At 36.8% G+C, this 19,554-nt stretch overlaps 1 protein-coding gene across 3 annotated transcripts in view; it reads right to left on the bottom strand.

Annotated features, from left to right (window-relative positions):
• Positions 1 to 19,554, bottom strand: part of bmp2k (BMP2 inducible kinase) — a 68,202-nt gene that overhangs the window by 40,869 nt on the left and 7,779 nt on the right. The window lies entirely within an intron of this gene.

Raw genomic sequence — 19,554 nt, 5'->3', positions numbered from 1 at the left:
TGTGGGACACTACTGTGTGCAATTGGCTGCCACTGTAAGAAAGTTTCGGGAACCTGAATGACACTGTTCAATTATTTCAGCATTCTGGTCTGCTTTCTGGTCTATTTAGAGAATATGTAACAGAAGTTGTGTAGATTGCTATTTTCAACAATCACATCATTTGTTACTTGCCCCCACGCTCGTCCTCTTTATAACATTCTTATTTACATTATTTTCCTTCAATACACATGAGAATAATGTCATTCCATAGTTTGTCTTTCCATCACTTTCAAAGACAAAACAGGCCCTGTGAGACCACCTGTTACTAATTTAATGTGATAAGGGCTTCCTTTTGGATTACCCTGTTATTTTCATTCATATGCAACTTTTTTTGTATAAACAAAATAAATACAGATTTGTATAATCTGCAAACCCTTGGTTATACTCTGTAAATTATTTAACATCGCTTTGGGACGTCCTCCCGACGTGAAAAGCACTATACAAAGTAATTTTGTTGTTGTTGATGTCACTTTTAACACCACTGGGACATGAAACAGAATTTATACTTTCAATTCCGAGTTACCACGCCCAACATTATTGCATTAAAAAAGGTCCTAAATGTTCTTAAATTGGACTTCCCAAAAACTTTTAAAAAGGAATCATTTTAAAATGAAGGCCAAACTGCACCAGCTGCTTTATAGTTATAGTACCGCAAATTGATGTTCTGCCAAAAAAAAAAACCCTTCAAAGTGATCTCAGCAGCTGGTTTCCATGCAAGTCATTGGGTTTTATTTCAGAACATTAGTGCGATTTTTGCAGATCGATGCCAGAAAAAGAATATCAAGCGGATATAAATAACCATCAACCCTGTAATGTTACAGCACCCGTCACATCACGCAACAGCTTGCATTTAAAACAGTACATCTCTTCAGATCAAACCTTCAAGCTTCAAAACCAAACTAAAACTATATAGTCATTTGAACCATCAAATATTCAAAATGCAAAAAAAAACTACAATGTTAAAAAAAGGAGACAAATGGCCACCTAGTTCAACAACCCCACTTTCTCCATAATATGTGCATGATTTAAAAAGACCTTATTAAAAGCCCTATCTCGTTGACCATGCTTTGTCATCTTTCCCCTCCCTGCCCACCTGGACTCTACCTCCGCTCAAATGCCAAACTAGGGTTGTTAAGACCCTTGAGATGTCCTCCAAGAGCGCTGTATAAAACAACAATGTGTTTAGTATTGTACTGAGTATTCATCATGGACTCTATTCTCCAGCCCAAAATCAGTTGATGATCTAGGAACAGAAGCAAACTAGTCTGTTCGACCACTATATTAGATCTGGGAGATATTTGCCTGCCTTTTCACCATCTTGTTCAATTTCCTTACCTCCTATCAATCTTTCTATTTTTAAACTTTCCAATTGATTTGCATCTATGGCCTTCCTATGGCAGTTAATTCCATTCTCAGAACTCAGTGTGAATAAATGTTTCTGAATTCACTTTGAACCAATTTAGCTCTAAATTTATATCCCCTTTTTAAGGATCTTTCTACCAGCAATAAGGAATATCACCTATCTATCTTGGCAATTCCCTCCATTATTTAAAAAGAAACTCAATCAGACACCATTTAGCCTCTTGAGTTCAAGGGAATATAATCCACATTTACCCAGCCTCTCATTTTTGTTAAATACAGTATCTTCATTAGTTAATCAGCATAAGATACATCGAAGGCTACTATATCCATTGGAAAGTTCCTACATTGCTCTTCCTTAGCCCTCAAAAATCAGCAAGCAAAGGTTCAGAATACTAAATCTATCAGGCAGTGGAAGTGCATACAGTATCTATAATTAGTTCTCTGCAAAATCAGGGACTGCATTAAATTGTCAAGTTTCTGTTGATATAAACAATTTCTGGTCAATTGTTTTGGTTTATTTGAAACATTGCATTTGAAAATGCCATCAGAATACTACGTATTTAATACTTTTTGCCACAGATTGTGAAATGAGATGGGTTTTCCATCGTCACTATATATCATTTATACAAAATATACATCTTTGATCCTTAATTGTACAAACATTTGAACAGCTGCAATGCACCAAGATTTTTTTCTCATTGTCTTTTTTAAACAAAACATGGTTTTATGCAAATAAATTTACTTGGGTTCCATGGCAATGTTTTATCAGTAGATACAGGTAATTATGTAGATAAGTCTTAAATGCCGTCATGTGATTGCCAGGATGGTGAAAGGGGAACTGGGTGGATGCTGGTCTTCGTTCACCTAGCAAATTCTTAGGTACTTTTTTTTAAAACAGCAGCCTTTTGAGTAAAACTGTGCTGACACTGAAATAGACTGGACTGGTTCCGCTTTTATTTATACCGCTTGAGAAAGTTAAATGTTCTGCTGACAATATTTCAAAACACAACTTTTATAATACTAACTTAATTACTCATTTAACTTAAGAGGTTACAATCGGAACCCATATCAATTGTTTATCTTTTTAAGAACATCAACTGGCAAGTCAGGATGCTAAGTGTTCAATCAATTTAATCACCAGTTAGGTCTGCTTCTGGTGATAACTGCTGCAAAATCCTGAATACATCCTGTGTGAACACAACTAGTTGCCTACAATTATAAATCCAGTTAAGTGTACAGGTAACAGTTAAAAATTACAGCATGAAAAAATTGTTTAACACAAAACTTTTGTCAATTAACCAAAATGGAACATTTTGTACTAACAGGCACAGTGTGTGACAAATCTTAATTGGCAAAACTGGTACAAACATATGATGATTGCCAAAGTAAAGTTCCAGGGACCAACCGATGGCAGCGATCACAGAAGGACGAGTTAAATATCCACATATATACAGATCATTTTGAAACGGACACATTGTCAACCCAATGTGAAATGATGTGAAATCATCAAATATAATTCTTACATCACAATGCATTCGGAGTAGAAACCTTTTGTCTGAAAGCTTAATGGGATTTTTTTTGTGGGGCCGCATTCATCCCTTTTCACAATATAGTACATTTTCCTTGAGGCATGTCTTGGTAGTATTATGCATCCATTTAAAGTACTCAATATGAAATCCCTTGGAAGTAGTCATTAAATGATACACTAAGACATTTTGTTTTTCCTTGATGGACATTAGGAAAGTCCCTCTTTGGTAGGTCAATCTAGGAGCTGTCTATCCATCTGTGTAAAATCTATAGGGGACTAGTTTATATCGTTCCATGTATTTTCCATACCAGTTATCCTTTGTTCTCTTAGGACTGTTATTTCTACAAGCTATAGGCAGTTTTAAGGTGCAGTTCTCCACCCACTTGCAACGAGTTCAAATCTCAATAACTACAGTAAATTCTCATCTTGGTGGTTAAAAAATATATATGATGTTGGGGGATTACACTCCTCACCCATGACCCCAGCTCCACCATCAACAAAGATCAACTGATTCAAATCTCCGCCAGCTGAATCCTCCACCGTACCAAAGTTTGCAACCCCATCACCTAATTTCTCACCAGGCTCCATTGGTTTATCACAGAATAAATGGATTTCAAGATTCTCAGAATCGGGTATAAATCACTTCATGCCCCAGCACTTCCTGACCTCTCCAATTTGGTCACACGCCATTCCTCTACCCTTTGCTTACGTGGCTCATGCCTTCTGCACATATGTCAACCCCTCAGTGTTCCATCATCAGTGGCTGTGCTGTCAGCCACAATGCCCAAACCTCAAACTCCCTGCCTCAATCCCTCCGCCTTACCCCTTTTGCTCATATTCAGATCATAGAAGGCCATTCAGTCAATCGTGCCTGAATCATTCAGATCGCATGAAGACTTTCCCCCTCGACCATATCTTCAGTCATCTTTCCCTTCTCCCTGGCTTGGTATCAAACTATGCCACTGAACTATGATCAGCTCTCTGAGACACTATTCTGCATGAAGGGAGTTGTTGCTGTTGTTGAGCAGTGTCACACTTTATGTGACTACATCACACAGACTCACAAGACTTCAATGAAGCCTCATAAATGTGAGTACTTTACATGATTCTCTGGCGACAATGTAGTTATAGCACATGTGCATTTACAGCCAATCAGTTTGCCACACCAGAGTACTTTATAAATCCCAGTGTTACGGTGTAAAAGACTTATTCGTCAAACATTTAGTATTCGTTATTAATTTACAAGTGTTGTAATTTATTTGAATTGTAAATTTAAAATGTAGAAGTAATATCAGAGAAACATCCCAGTCAACATCAGTTTTGAAGAATAATGTGACAAATAGAATTTATTTTTCAGTCTTTATGAACTTAGTGCTAAGCAATATATGAATTATGATAATTATTATAAACAGATAGAAACCAATGTAACAATTTAACAACTTAATTAATTTTGGGCACCAACAGTATGGCTGTAATCATAAAAAAACCTTAGAGCTTAACATAAGAGATAAATACAACATAAAAACAATACTATTGTTATAAATCCAAAAAGGAATACCAGCAATATGTTACAGACTGTTACAGCATGAAAACAGGCCATTCACCCAACTAGTCCATGCTGGAATTTATACTCATAAGCCTCCACATCTCCTACTCCACTGTCCCACATGTCTTGATTTCCTGCTCCTATATACATCAAGTTCCCTCTTAAATACATTGCATCGATGTTTCAACTGCAGCTTGTAGCAGTGAGTTCTACATTCCTACCACCCTCGGCATAAAGAAATTTCTCCTAAACTCCTTTTTAGATCCAACCCTGGATATCATATTTATGCCCTTTTGTTTTGGATTCAAAGTGGAAACCACCTATTAATGTCCACCTTATCAAATCATTTAATAATAATAATGGAATTTGATAGTGATTTATCACATCGTTGAGACATCTGAAAGTGCTTTACAATGGTGAATTGACTATTTTGTGGGCAAAACAATTTAATAATTTTTAACATTTTGATCAGGTCCCCTCTAAATTGTCTCATCTCCCAACAGAAAAATGCAAACTTGTCCAAGCTTTCTTGAAAGCTGTATCCACTTATCTCTGGCAACATTTTAGTAAATCTACACCATACTCTCTCTTCCGTGCTGCACTTTTTTTACACTATATGACAACCAGAACTGCACATAGAGGAAATCATTAACATATTTACACTCAGGATGTAGCCACACTGATCTCAAGTTAATGCAACAATTTTGACTAGCAGCATTATAGCTCATATACAGAGTGATTTAGAAACAAAAGGTCTACTGGGCCATAGGGCCAGTAAAATAGAAAAAATGGATGTTGAAGCTTTATGCACATTATTTATTGTATTATCAGAGATAAGAGATGACAAGGTGATCCACTTAATGAGCATTCTATCCCACTGAAGTCTATTCTCTAAGTGCAGCCTGGGGCCATGTGTGTGTGTGTGTATCTGTATAAACAAACAGATTCAGTGCTGCAAGAGAACAAACCACACCTTTCTGATTTTTTGTCACACAAGTCACTTTTAAAATATAGATTTCTTTCACTCTTCCCTGAACTATCCCCAATTATGATCATTGCAGCTTTCAGTTATAACCACAGGCTGTGTTCTTCCGAATAGAATTTCCTTCACGGTTATTATATTTTATCTGGAGACACAGCATATGTTAAGTCCTAATGTGTGCTGCTTACTTTGGAAGAAACACAATACAGAAATCTGTGTTTCTTCCAAAGCCAAAAATTCCTTTCTGCCTAACATTTTTTCCTGCTGCTAGCTAGACAAGTGCAGATTACAAATCCTAGCTACATCTCTGCAAAGAGGTACTGTACAAAGTTACTCAGAGACTACAATTGTCATGCTCCCATTCAAAATCACCAACATCCATCTACCTACAAAATCAGAACACATAACCACACTCTCAACCACCAGGTTTAAGCAAGTTATATATTGATGTAGGTTACCCAATTGCAAAATATGCAAAATACTGTATACATTGCACTGTAGCAACTTCAACATGTTCTGTACTACATACATACAAATTCTGCCATAATATTTGCCTCATCATCTTAAACTTAATCACCCACTAGAATCTACAAACATTAGTGGTTAGAACAACAATTCCATTTTTTTTTAAAATGAGATAACTTGGATCCATTTAAGGCTCAAACCTGTTTATCAACTCCTCCACACTTGCAGTCACTTGCCACTAAGAAATATTTGCAATTTTCTATTGATGAGTAAAATCATTTAGACCAGTGCTGTTTTTGACCTCACGTTATTTCACTGACTACTGTACAATTTTGCAATTAAGAATAGCGTAAGTCAGTTGCTATTTCCCTTTCTGTTTAATATTCTTCCTGAAGACACGAGAATTTCACAAAACATGGATTTCTGTAAAGAACTTGGTATTAACATGGTCACTGAAAGATAATTCCCCAGCTCCCTCCCCTATTTGATGGTGATTTTAAAATACAAAGTTAGAAATCTGTTTTTTATCTACACACAGAAACAGAAAACTATTCCTTAGTGGTAAGCAGCCATATGGAGGAGTAAATACACAGGCCAAGATTCAGAACAGTGAAGAGGGTTGAGCTATGAATAGGTCCTAGTTACCTCACAAAAAAATAACTATTGCTATTCTAACCCACTTATGTGAAGCTTTAGTGGGAGATGAAAGTTCAGTTGATGACAGATTTTGCATTTTTTAATGGGATAACTAGGTTACAGGCACCATGATACCGTCAAGAGGATTGAACAAGAAGAGTTTTTTTTGGTCAGGTAGGTGTCTGACACATCAGAAACCTATCACTATGCTTCCGAGATTCCAAACCAGACAGAATTCTACATATGTAATCCACCTACACATGGAAATTTACATCTAGAATTGAAATGAACACTCTCCCTGGAAGGACACACTCTGCTTACCTAATTCCAGAGTATTAGGCACAGGTTGGCAAGAGTCAAGGCTTGGGGAACACTGCGTGTGCGTTGGGCTACTAACACTTCACTTAACAGCAATTATCTGAAGCTCTGAGGGATTGGCATTATGGATCCTGCATCAGGTACAAGAATTATAAATGTGTATCATCCAATGAATAGCCATCTTTTAAATAAATCAGCCATGAATCTGTCTCTAAACCACGCTTTCAGACATTTACCTCTCTTCCACCTCCTCAGTCTCATCCTCGTGGTGTGAAAAGCAATACGGAAATGTGTGTTGTACTGTAATTCAATGAAAAGTGTCAGGAGCTGACCAGGTGTATACACATTGGGAGAACAAAAAGTATATGACCCAGTCAGTCCAACCATTCTTCTGCACCAAACAGAGGCAGATGCAGGGAAAGAAGGTGATTATTATCCCCTTTCACTGCAAAATGGTACATGGGGAGGAAAATAATATGGGGTCAAAAACTGAGTAATATTATTCAAAAGCAATAGAGAACTTCCTAAATGACAAGACATAATGAGGAGCGGAATTTATTTGAAAGAAAAAGTACAAATGAAGAAAAAAAGCTGCAAGATTGCACCAAAAACCAAACAAACTGCCACTGTCAAAGCTCACATGAATAATCGTCACTTTGGTGAAATACCAGAAAGTTACCAGGGCCCTGTAAAAAACACACTCCCTGTAAAGCAGAATGAGGAATCAAACCATTTCATAAGTTGAGGGGTAAAGGAGAAAATTGGCATGGAATTAAGTAAAAGGCAAAAGCATTCATTCACACAGCCTGGAAAGAGATCATCACACAGACAAGTCAGTATTTTTTTAAAAAAAGACAGACCTTCCAATTCATTTACTATGTATACACAGATAAAGAAGTTGTGCAGTGGACAGAGTACAACAGTCCTTCTTTGTAAATTCTCATTTGCAGTACCAAAACCGTGATCCAAAATGTCCCAATACTTCAGCTGAGAAGCCTACTTGAAATTCAACAACAAAAGAGGCCTACTTGAAACGCGTTAAATGGTTCGGAATACATTCCAAAGCCTGAGCTAACTGCTTGCATAGCTACAGAAGCACCATTTATTACTGCTTTACAAACACTTCCAGAATGCAAGTTACTTCACGTAACTTTGTGCATCAATCATGGAGCAGATAGTCGCTGTAGCTAATCAAAAACAGAAAGTATCTGCATAAATAACCATCTATGTTTTGAAAGCAAACTCTTGTTATACAAACACAAATACCTTCAAAAATATGTTTCTAAGTTTTATATAAGTAACACATTTTTATTAGGATTTACTAGAATGACTTTTACATTGGTTGCCTGTCAGACATCAAGTCCTGGTTGAGAACTAACTTTCTCCAGCTGAATGTCAACAAGACAGAGGCTCTCCTGCTTGGCTCCTGTCAGTGCCTTCTCACCTCAGGCGATGACGGCATCAATCTACACATTCCACCTCAGAGAGCCAGTGCGGAAACTCAGTACCTTATTCGACTCAACTATCCTTTAAACCCCACATCCATGACTTGTTCAACTTTACCCTACCTCCACAACATTGTCAGCCTCCGCCACTACCTCTCCCCTCAGGCTGTCAAGACCCTTATCCATGCTTTTATCACTTCCAGGCTCGCCTATGTCAACTCTCTGCTCACCATACTTCCCAACTCTTCACTCCACAAGCTACGGATCATTCAGAACTTTGCAGCTTGTGTCCTCTCCCACACCAGGCTTCATGAGCCCATCACCCCCATCCTTACCGACCTCCACATCCCCCAGAGGATCAAATTCAAGATCCTCATCCTCACTTTTAAATCCTTCCATGATCTTGCCACACCCTACCTCGGTGACCTTCTAAAACCCTACCAACCAACTTACTCCCTCTGCTCAACAGGCACTGGTTTACTTCACGTCGCCGCCTTGCCAATCCCATCAGGCCTTCAGCCTTCCTGCACCAACTCTCCAGAACTCCATCCCGAAGTTCCTTGGCCTTGCCCTTCCCTCGCTTCCTTCAAGGTCCTGTTTCAAGACCTTCCACTTTCATGTGCCTTCGGTCATCTTCCCATCCCCACGCCCTCTGCCCCAACCGCTACCGAATAAACCCCCCCAGCTCAGGGCAAACCCTCAAATGTCTAGCACCTTGGGACTTCCTCCCAAAAGGTGGTATGTGGTAGTGGATAAATGCTGCTGGTCTTCAAATAATTAGAAAGTATAGAGATCTATTGTCTCACAAGAAAGCTTGATTACTTTTTCCAAAAACAATGAAATTGGACCATGTGTTCGCCTGGAGCATTACTTTCTCATCTCTACAGAGCACTTTTCATATTCTTTCAAACAACACATTTCTTTCCCTCCCCCTAAAGATTATAAATTTGAAAGATTTTACCAATTGAAAATCAAAAAATTTAAAAGCAGAACCAATTTTCTGATTATGTGAAGCAGATGGCCCACTCCTCTAAAGCTACAGACTGAGAACATGGGGTTCATTTAACAATATTACAGAAAGAAAACCAATCAAACAAATATCATTCTTTCTTTAAGACTTATTACACATTGTAATGGTATCACAACATTTTGGTCACCCTGTACACACTCCACCCAAGAAGGTACTTGAGTGTAATTTGGCCCAGTGTCTCCTGACAAAATAATCTGATGCTTTTTCAGACAATGCTAGGATGGAAAGTCTACTATACGTTTATGGGCTTGTCAGCACTCTGTACATCTCCAAACAGATCATAATCTGCAAACCGAAACATATAAACATCAGCATTAAAAGTATAATTGTACCTTTGAAATTTTAATAAAAATTGCATTTTTTGGGGTCTCCTGAACAAGTTACTTTTGTCGAAACTGTTAAATGCTCAACCAAAATTCTAAGACTCTCAATACTATATTAACAAAAATAATGATCAGATCTGTTGCCCTCATATCGCTATTTGAGCCTGAAAAAGATCCTGCAATACAGATATACAATATTGTGAATAAAGTACTACAAAACCTCTTTTTTAAAAAAACATGGTTTCCTTTTCGATCCTTATCCCAAGTAGCTGAGCCCTATTCCCTTTAATTCTATCCCTCTCTTCTGTGAAAATTAAGGCAAGGTAAACATTAAATAGGTGAGCTATACTCTGCTTTACTACCACTAATATCTCTAAGAGGCCCACTTTTTGAGCAATGCTTTGCAAACTGGTTCACTTTAATAATGTGAGTGGTTAATAGGAGTTCACATTATCGGGGAATCCCACAGATAGCAAAGTGAGTGCCACCCTTGTGTTGAGGTTTTTAACAGTCGTCAACAACATGTTTATGCTGATTTGAGGTACACACTGAGTCACCAATGAACTGTGTTAAATAAACAGCTACACAGCAAAAATCAATCAAGCAGCTGAAATACATAAATGCTGGGTGCCAATTCTAATGTCTTCTATAAGTGAAATTAATTCATTTAATTCTAAACTCAGCAACCCCATTCAAACATGCCTTACAGGGAAATTAAAATCAGTTAGATACAAATTTTAAGATTAACATGATGAGTGAAAATGCTTGGGAAACTCATGAAAGTTTTTTGTTTACATGAAAGTTCTAAGATAGTTGGATACAACTGCACCTCATATTCTTAAATTGCATACCTTATAGATTGATGTAGAGGAGTTTCTGCACATATGTTCTAAACACATAATAATTATAATCCTTGCATTTGATATAGCACCTTATCACATCATTGAGACGTCTCAAAGCATTTCACAAAATAAACTTGCCTATGGTTCATGCTGCCCAGGAATCGAACCCTGTGATTAAGTTATCTTCTTAATTTTTTTTAAAAAATGCTTTTAAAAAACTCTTCAAAATAAAAACCCGTTTCTGGGAGTGAAACAACTGTTGGGGTGGGGGTGAGAGGAAGCGAGATGGAACACATTTTCCAAGTGGCTCTCTTTGGAAACAAAGTTGCCGTTTAACAAACTGAATTGGCAAGTTAAAAAAAAAGTTTATAAAAAACTCTCAGGAGAATCTAGGCTACCCAGCACAAACTTAATAGTAAAATGCTATGCGGAGGATAAAAAAAGGAATTTCACTGAAGTGAAAATATGCTTTAAATGAGCAAGTTTAGGTTCAATAGTGAATTACCTGTTAAAACCCTTTAATATGATAGTTTAATATATTGTACTGGTAGCATTATTTTTTTAATATAATAATCCTTGCATTTGATATAGCACTTTTCATGTCTTCTAGATGTCTCAAAACTCTTCACAGAATATATTGTAAAGTGAATTGACAGTATATTTGTGAGCGAAACGGGGCAGCCAATTTGCGCACAGCAGTGTCCCACAAACAGTCGTAGATTGAAGTAACCAAATTATTATTGTTTTTTTAAGGATTATTATCCCCGGAAAAGCAATCCGCTAATAAACTAAAAACCAGGTTCCTACTTACTGCTCGGTAAACAGAGGCGTGTGGAGTAAGGAAACTTGCCCAACATTTCGCCTGCCAGGAATAGAACCCAGATTTCTCGCTTGCGAGGCAAGTGCTCTAACCACTGAGCTACAGGACTCCATAATATAAATACTCTACATCTGGTATTTTGTTTTCATCCAATGTCCCGCTTCTGCTCTAATAAAGTTTTTTTTAAAAACATTTGAAACATAGTAACTGACTATGGAAAAATCAATGAACAGAATAACTTCTGAGCCAAATATTCTGAAAGGCCAATGATCTGAAAGGCACAGAATTCAAGATCAAAGATGATGCAATTGCACTTCCACAGAATGGAAAGACAAAACTGTTTCCTAGCATGTGCACTGTTTGCATCCACTCCATTATAAAACATATCAAGCAATTCGGATAGGTGCAAGCTCATCAATCAGAGAGGAAATTTCCACATTACCAATCTTCTTGAAGAGGAATTCTTTCAAATAAAATCTTAGATCAATGTGACAGGCTCATTTTTCAGCTTGAATTCCAATTACCAAGTTCCACCTCAAGCAAGATACTATACTACTGCGTTCACACTTTTATTTTTAAAATATAGCCAACTATATTTTAAGTAGGGAGGAGGTGACATAAGCAGTCGAAAAGGTAGGTATTAAAGTGGCTAACTATCCAAAACTCAACAATCTTGCTCATAAGGGTCACAGAATGGTTTGTATCCAAATTGGAAAATGCAGCAAGGGATGCAGGAACATTGTTGGAACAGAATAACAAGAACTAGCTTTATGCTGCATTTAAGCATTTAACTGTACTGCACTTGACCCAGAAGTGCTTGATCCTGGCACAAGGTGCCCAAACTGGGAAAGCATTCCATCCCCAACATTATTACTGATTTCCCTCTTCCTGACAAGTACAAAATTTACCAGCTAAGTCAAAATCTTCATCAAACTCTAAAATTGACAATATTTCTCCTGTATCAAATGGGATTGAAGGCATAATGTTCATTGGTTCTCATCAGTTTTATTCAATCATACAACCTGGAGCAACTTGACAGAAACCTGGAAGTTATGTACAATAATGGATACTTCAAAAGTACACTGGAGCTCAACACTGGCTTTTTTTCAAATGCCCAACTACAGCAAATGACTTGCTTTAAAATAGTAACAGACTTTGAATTTAATAATGAAAATAACCATTTCATTGAGATATTATGAAATATATATATATTATGAAACATCTCCTGAAATTTCACAGCCTGTCAACTAACACTATTCAGCTACAAGTGGTAGGAATACAGCAATCAATTCCAGCCTCAACTTTACAATTACGCCCTTTTATATTCATCACAATATTCATCCTGAATCATCCTACAACACACAAACCACTATTTAGGATATATAGTATTCTTAAAATATTAAGAACTTATGTTGTCTTGTTCATATTGTTATGTTTGCAATAAATTGGGATCTTGTTCATCTAACCTCATCTTCACTTCAGTTTTCACTAAATTGTAGATTGTTACCGACTGCAAAGTGTGAGTCTATGAGCAAACGAGTCAAGGACATTATAGCGATTAGATCTGGAAGCTCAAATAACTCACAAGCAACAAAATTGTGAGTTGTAGAGATATACAATATCAGTTGAGGATAACAGGGAAGGATCCAGATGAACTATGATATACTTCAGGGTCAAATAGCCCGTTGACATAAGTATGGCTATTTAGAAAGATATCGGAGGGTTGACAGAATCTGTGGAATTGAATCACCATGAATCAGTACTTTCAGGAATGGACGGAACAAAATTGAAAAATACAAAACATATGGGGTCTTTATTTTCTTTTGATGTTTTCATTTAATTCCAGTTCAGATTTTGAACATAATAGCTAAATAAAGGCAAAGCATTCTCATTAAAGTTTATAAATATGTTATACCATACATGTGCTAGATGTTGAATTTGGCAAGAGGTCCCAATGTGCTGTAAATATAACTGACAACTTTGTTGCCTGTAAGGTGTTCAGCCTTTGCAATTGCTGCAATTTATTCCATATATAATGGCTAAAAGGCTTCAATATAACAAAATATTTGTATACAACTGGCTTCTGCAAATTCCCCTCCCTCCTCCTGTTTTAATTCTATACTATGACCAATGTCACAATAAACTCTAAAAGTGAACTTGGGTGACATTTCTAAAATCTTGAAGTTGCACAGAGAAGAATTTATTAAACCAGTCTCTTGACAGACTGCTCAAGGCGTTGTGTGAAAGCACTCGCACTGAAAGATTAACAAATGTGTTGTAAACACTGCAAGTCGATCAAACAGGTAAACAACAACTTGAAAGCAGCTGATCACCAGGATGCACTACACATTACCCAAATGTAACTATTCCTCCCTCTCCCCGCCGAGTTTCTTTAACCCTCCGCTCTTAAAACATATTGAGTAAAGTTGCACGAATTAGATTGTAGTCTGTAACACACTCCTGGTGATATGTTATTCTATATATAATCCATCTGAACCCATGTATGTAACTCACATCAGTTATCCTCTATCAATATCTTCTGGTTGTAAGTAGATACCCGGTTGTTAGTCGATTGGTAGATCACTTTCAAGATAATGCCTCCAAAAAAATAATAATAATTTGGTCACTCAATCCACAACTGTTTGCGCACTGCTATGGGTAACTGGCTGCCACATTTCACCCACAAATTATACAGTCAATTCACTTTACAGTATATTCTGTGAAGCATTTTGAGACGTCACAAAAACTTAAGGCACTATGTCAAATGCAAGGATTATTATAATTATTTTAATTTTGAAGTGTATTATAACATTGCAATGTTGGAACGATACCAGCTTCCATCTTGATGCACCTTCTTATTTAAAAACAGAGGAAACAAGCTTAAAGCTAGAAGAGTACCTCTATAAAAATGTTTCCTTTCTTAAAAAAATACATTTATGAATTATATGAATGATTTTATTTAATGTTAAAAAGTCAACCATTGAGAAATCAAAGAGGACATAAATGTAATGTACAAATCTTATACTAAGTATTGTGTTTGGGGACACTATTTCAGAATAGGTTACATGGAACTCAGCATTCCCATGGAAAAAGGCCAAGATCTGTTTCAGAGCACATTACAATGACAATGTTCTTTGACAGCTTCAAATTGAGCCAATGATTTGTAAAGGGGTAAGTACAGTGCCAACCTTTAAACTGAACAATTAACACCAACTCACTGATTAGTCATTTTAGATTTCTTTGGAGGAAAAGCTACACTATCTATGAAGTACACACCACCAGAATGTATCAAAATCAACATTATATAATTCAACACATTATCTTCTGTTAAACAAAACTTACTGTTGGCAATACACATTCATTTCAAGGGTTTCTCAAGATTTGAAAACAGACGAAAGTGATATACTTTAGTCTCAAGAAGAAGAATTTACCACTTATTATTCTACTTTCTAGTAGCTCCAACACAACCACATAGAACTTATTCACTACAAAATGATTAGTCTGTTTACAGTCCAAACCAGTCAGAGAATCTCCAAAGTTCTGGACCTCTTATGACTGATGACCAGATTCTCTTCCATTTTCAGCAATAAAAAGAAAGCTGTGTACGTCAGCGCCATAATAACCAGGACACTGCGTACTAGAGTGAAGAATTTTTAAAAAAAAGGCAAGTCACAAGTGCACACCAATCGTTCCTCACATGCCAAGTTTATAATCTTGATCTTGATCAGCTGTCAGGAACAAGTGCAAAATTTTCTCATGGAAAAAAAATTGTATACAATTTACAAAGGACTATTTCGACACCCCTCCTCTCAAGATAATGCTCCATGCTAGGGGTAGTTTCACAGGTAGTAGTAGCCCTCTGCTATCCAAGCAGCAATTGTTTGTGTAAACCTGCAAGTTTAGTAATGGGGCTAATACCATCTGAGCACAATCCTGTACATTCACCTAATATGAACAAGTAGAAGCTAGAAGATAATAATCAGGAACATGGAAGAATGTTATCTTCTCTCTAGTCCAGAAATGCTAAATTCAAGTATCGTCTCCTAAATACAACCACAATCGAGTTCAGTTAACACAGCATAGACCGAAAAACAAAGCTGAACATTTATGGCTCTGAACCAAAACACACTCCAACTACATTGAAATCTCCACCAGTTGGGAATTAAAAAAGAAAACTAAATTCAATTCAAATTGTTATACAAGTCCCAAATGATATCAAGGGAGGTAACTACACATGATCTACTCCTGTTGAGAGCACCTGTGTTTTAATATTGATAAGTGTTGGTTAGGTGTCTGAGAAGATAAAGTCCAATATTGCCCACAAAATATACAGTATATTCCGTGAAGCTCTTTGAGATGCCTCGAAGACGTGATAAGCTGTATCAAATGCAAGGATTATTATTATATCCCTATTGCAATATTGTGAAGTTCCACTTTGTATCATAATGAATGAGAACTTCAAACAGTTCTAGAATACTAATTGGATGCCTTAAGTTGTCACCAGACAAAGAACAGCTGCAATAATCATTTTAAACATAAGCATAAACATGGCTCAGTGGGTAGCAATCTCACCACCGAGTTAGAGATTGATTGTGGGTTTAGGCCCCATCTCGGTACTCTGAATTTATATAGTCTAGGCTGACACTCCAATGCTTTCCTGGGGATGTGCTATATTGTTGAAGGTGCTTTCCTTCGAACGAGATAATAAAGCAATAAATGTAGGTTTCAGGAGGGAAGCAGTCATGCGAATGAAGGATAAAAGCTTGAAAGGGTATGGAGATAACAGGGCAATGGGATTGAATGAACACCATCGAGCAGATTCAATGGCTGAATGGCCTCCTCTGTGCTGTAAATTTTTATAATTATATGAAACCGAGGTCCTATCTGCCTGTTCAGGTGGACATTAAAGATCGCGTGGCACTGTTTGAAAAGTGAAGGGAGTTTTCTGGTCAATATTTCCCCAAATAAAATTAGTCATTCTCTTCATGGCTGTTTGTGGACAAATGGACTGTGCATTTGCCTACAAAATACAGTCATTACCTTTTATCATATATCCTGTGAAGTACTTTGAAATGTCCTCCCAAAGTGAAAGTCGCTATACCAAATGTAATTATGATTTGAAACCTGAGCAAACAGGAAACAAAGCACTGAACCAGTTTGGTGAGTTATCTGTCAAGAACCACACAAATACTGAAAACCACAAAGTTTAAGATGTAGCCCAACTGCGAAGAAGATTGTAGTCTGGAAGGTAGCAATATTTTGGAAAATAATTTATCCCACCCTTCCATCCCAGAAGGGCTGAAAAGAGATTACCGAGGGAATAAATGCAATCTCAATCAAGATACCTGCCTCACAGTCAAAAAATATCCAATGATATGAAAAGAAGAAACCATCAGATGTTAAACCATCAGAACAGCATGGCAACAGAAGCAAATACCTAGAGGTTAAAGGCCTTTGTCACAAAGATTGAAAAAAATGATTCTCAGCTATTTAGCTGGGAACGAAAGGAAGAATTAATAACAATTAACATTTAGGCTCTGCTAATGGTGAGGTATCTGTTCTGTCTTCAAGAACATCTTACTCAAATGCAATGTTGATATTGAACAGTGTGAAATTATAAATGGTGAAATCAAGCATTCCAGCAGAGTCCACCAGCCTGACAGATTAATTTGCCCATCGAACCTACATCATGATTTGAGAACAAAAGTAAATACTGCCCAAATGTAAAATGAATACCAAGACTCCCATTCCCCTCATGGTGGAAAGCAGTCAACTAAATTATTTTGTCAGGAAATTACACCAACTAGCTCAAGCCATGTATAACTAGCTATCAAAACACAAGGGATGAGGGTATTGCAGTAGTAATATAGACACAGACATCTCTAATAAAGTTAGAAGTATACAAAGCTTTAGATTTAAATGATTTCAGTTTTTAAGAAAAACAAAGTTCTGTGTCATCTCCTGCCATCTTCATTGATTTCTTGACTTTTCCCCCCTGATTTTTCTACATATAAAAGTATAATTTATTGTTTCCCTTCATGCCCTCACACCTCCCTACCTATCCGATTTGCTTAGCCCCTACTCCTCCACCCACTACCTCCGCTCATCCGGCCTCCTGTTAGTCCCTCGCACCACCATCAGTAGCCGTGCTTTCAGACACTACGCCTCAAAGCTCTGGAACTCCCTCCCTCAATCCCTCAGTTTTGCCCCCTCCCGCCCCACTTTCAAATCCCACCTAAAGTCCTTTCTTTTTGATCGTGCTTACGGTCACCAGTCCCCTCCCTCTTCCTGTGGCTCGGGTCAGACTCCGCCACTGTCAAGTGCTCTGGGATGCTATCCTGCGTGAAGGGCACTATATAAATGCAAGTTGTTGTATTAACATCTTTTGTCAAGCAGGTCCTTCATAAATTCACACAATTGATGAGCCATATACACATCCCCACAGAACGTAATACTATATAGAGCTGGGACTGTGATACAGGCCAGTAAAACCTCAATGGGTGCAGATTACAGCAAAACTAGTGAAACTCAAGCAGTTTATCAATGACATTAGAATTTCAAGATTCATTACCATCTCAAAATATCCCTGTGTATTTACTCTGTATAACACAGAAGTATTCACTGCTTTTTAAAAAAACATCTTGTAGCACATTTCCAGATAGTTATCTCCAATCCAAATACAACTCAAACTCAGTACATATTGACATTTTGCTTAATATAATTAGTCCTAAAATACTGGAGCATCATTTATGTGATGTCTAGTGCAGTTAATCAGAATGCTACAAATTTCTCTATGTAACAGTGTAATGTGTAGGAAGATACACAGCATACCATTTTGCATGATGCAGAGTTGCAACATTTCAGTTAAGTTAAAATAGCCCAGATAATGGACCACATGTTCAACGTGAACATGCTCAATTCTAATTCATTTCCTTCTAATAATTAAGCTTAACATAGCCAAAAGATAAAGCCTGTACGAAAAGCTCCTGCTAAACTGAGTAACGACGAATAAGAGCAGTAAGAGTGAATAGTGAGCAAAAAAGTTTAATTGTATGCTACACAGTATGCTATGTGGTATTTTGAAAGGCAGACACATCTGGATGCTTAAATTTAGGGAAGAGAAATGGATTTAACCACAAACATCAACAATAACAACAAAATTACATTTGTAGAGGGCCTTTCACTTCAGGAGGACGTCCAAAAGCGCTGTACAAACATAATACAGTAATAACCCAAACTTTGCATTTGGCCATCACAAGAGAAGCTGAAATGTAATTCTGTCATTTGCACTACTTTCAAATTATCCTCATTGCTATTAGGTTGCTATGTCAAAATCAACATTGGTTTTACAAAACAGTCACTACACTTAATTAATTACCAAGAAGCTCTTTGGGGCACTGACATCAAAGGCACTGAATCAAATACAAGTATCAGTATCATTAAAGTATTATAAACTAACACTTTCAGATCAAAATCAGTAACTAGATGACTATTCAGTGACTAGAGCTGCCACTTTAATGAACTCACTGGCGACAACTGAACATTATTTTGGCATTTTCTCTGCTTGAAATGTCAAAACTCAATAAAACAGCAAATAAAATGAGAATTTTTCAAACTAAGCCTAAATAGCCATACATAAATTACCTGGGTGAGTTTTTTTTTAAAAAACCAAGTACTTTAAAACATTCTCCATCTATATACAGTAATAGTATTTACATTCTTACATTTAAAAATCATCCACTGTATAAAGATCAATAATCATTGCTTCTAAACACTCAGTGCTGTACATACAAGGTTAACATACTGAGCGGAAGTAAAATTCTAAAAAACAAACTCCCACAATAACAAACTAGCAACTAGATTACTGGAAAAGAGATAATGCTGTTGGGTCACTGCAAGGTCCTTTTTCTAACAATCTTATCAATTTTAAGTCAATGTCATATATTCAGCAAACTAGAATAGAAACTTTAGGTCGGTAAGAAGATTTATACAATAAGTCACTCTGCATTTCATATTGATGATTTCAAAATAAGGCAATGACATTCAATGGTAATACTATGGTAATACTTCGCAAACAAAATTGCATTGTTAAACTTTACATACATATTCCTAAAATGTCATATCCTTTTAAGTTACATAAATAAAAGCTATAAGAAAAGTATCCTGCCACTTTAAACTCACTGCTGGTGACTACAATAATCTGTTTTTGGGGGGCAAA

The sequence above is a fragment of the Callorhinchus milii genome, unplaced genomic scaffold (assembly GCF_018977255.1).
Source record: "Callorhinchus milii isolate IMCB2004 unplaced genomic scaffold, IMCB_Cmil_1.0 Scaffold1, whole genome shotgun sequence".
In the NCBI taxonomy this organism is placed as follows: domain Eukaryota; kingdom Metazoa; phylum Chordata; class Chondrichthyes; order Chimaeriformes; family Callorhinchidae; genus Callorhinchus; species Callorhinchus milii.
This window is presented reverse-complemented; position numbering and strand designations above follow the sequence as displayed.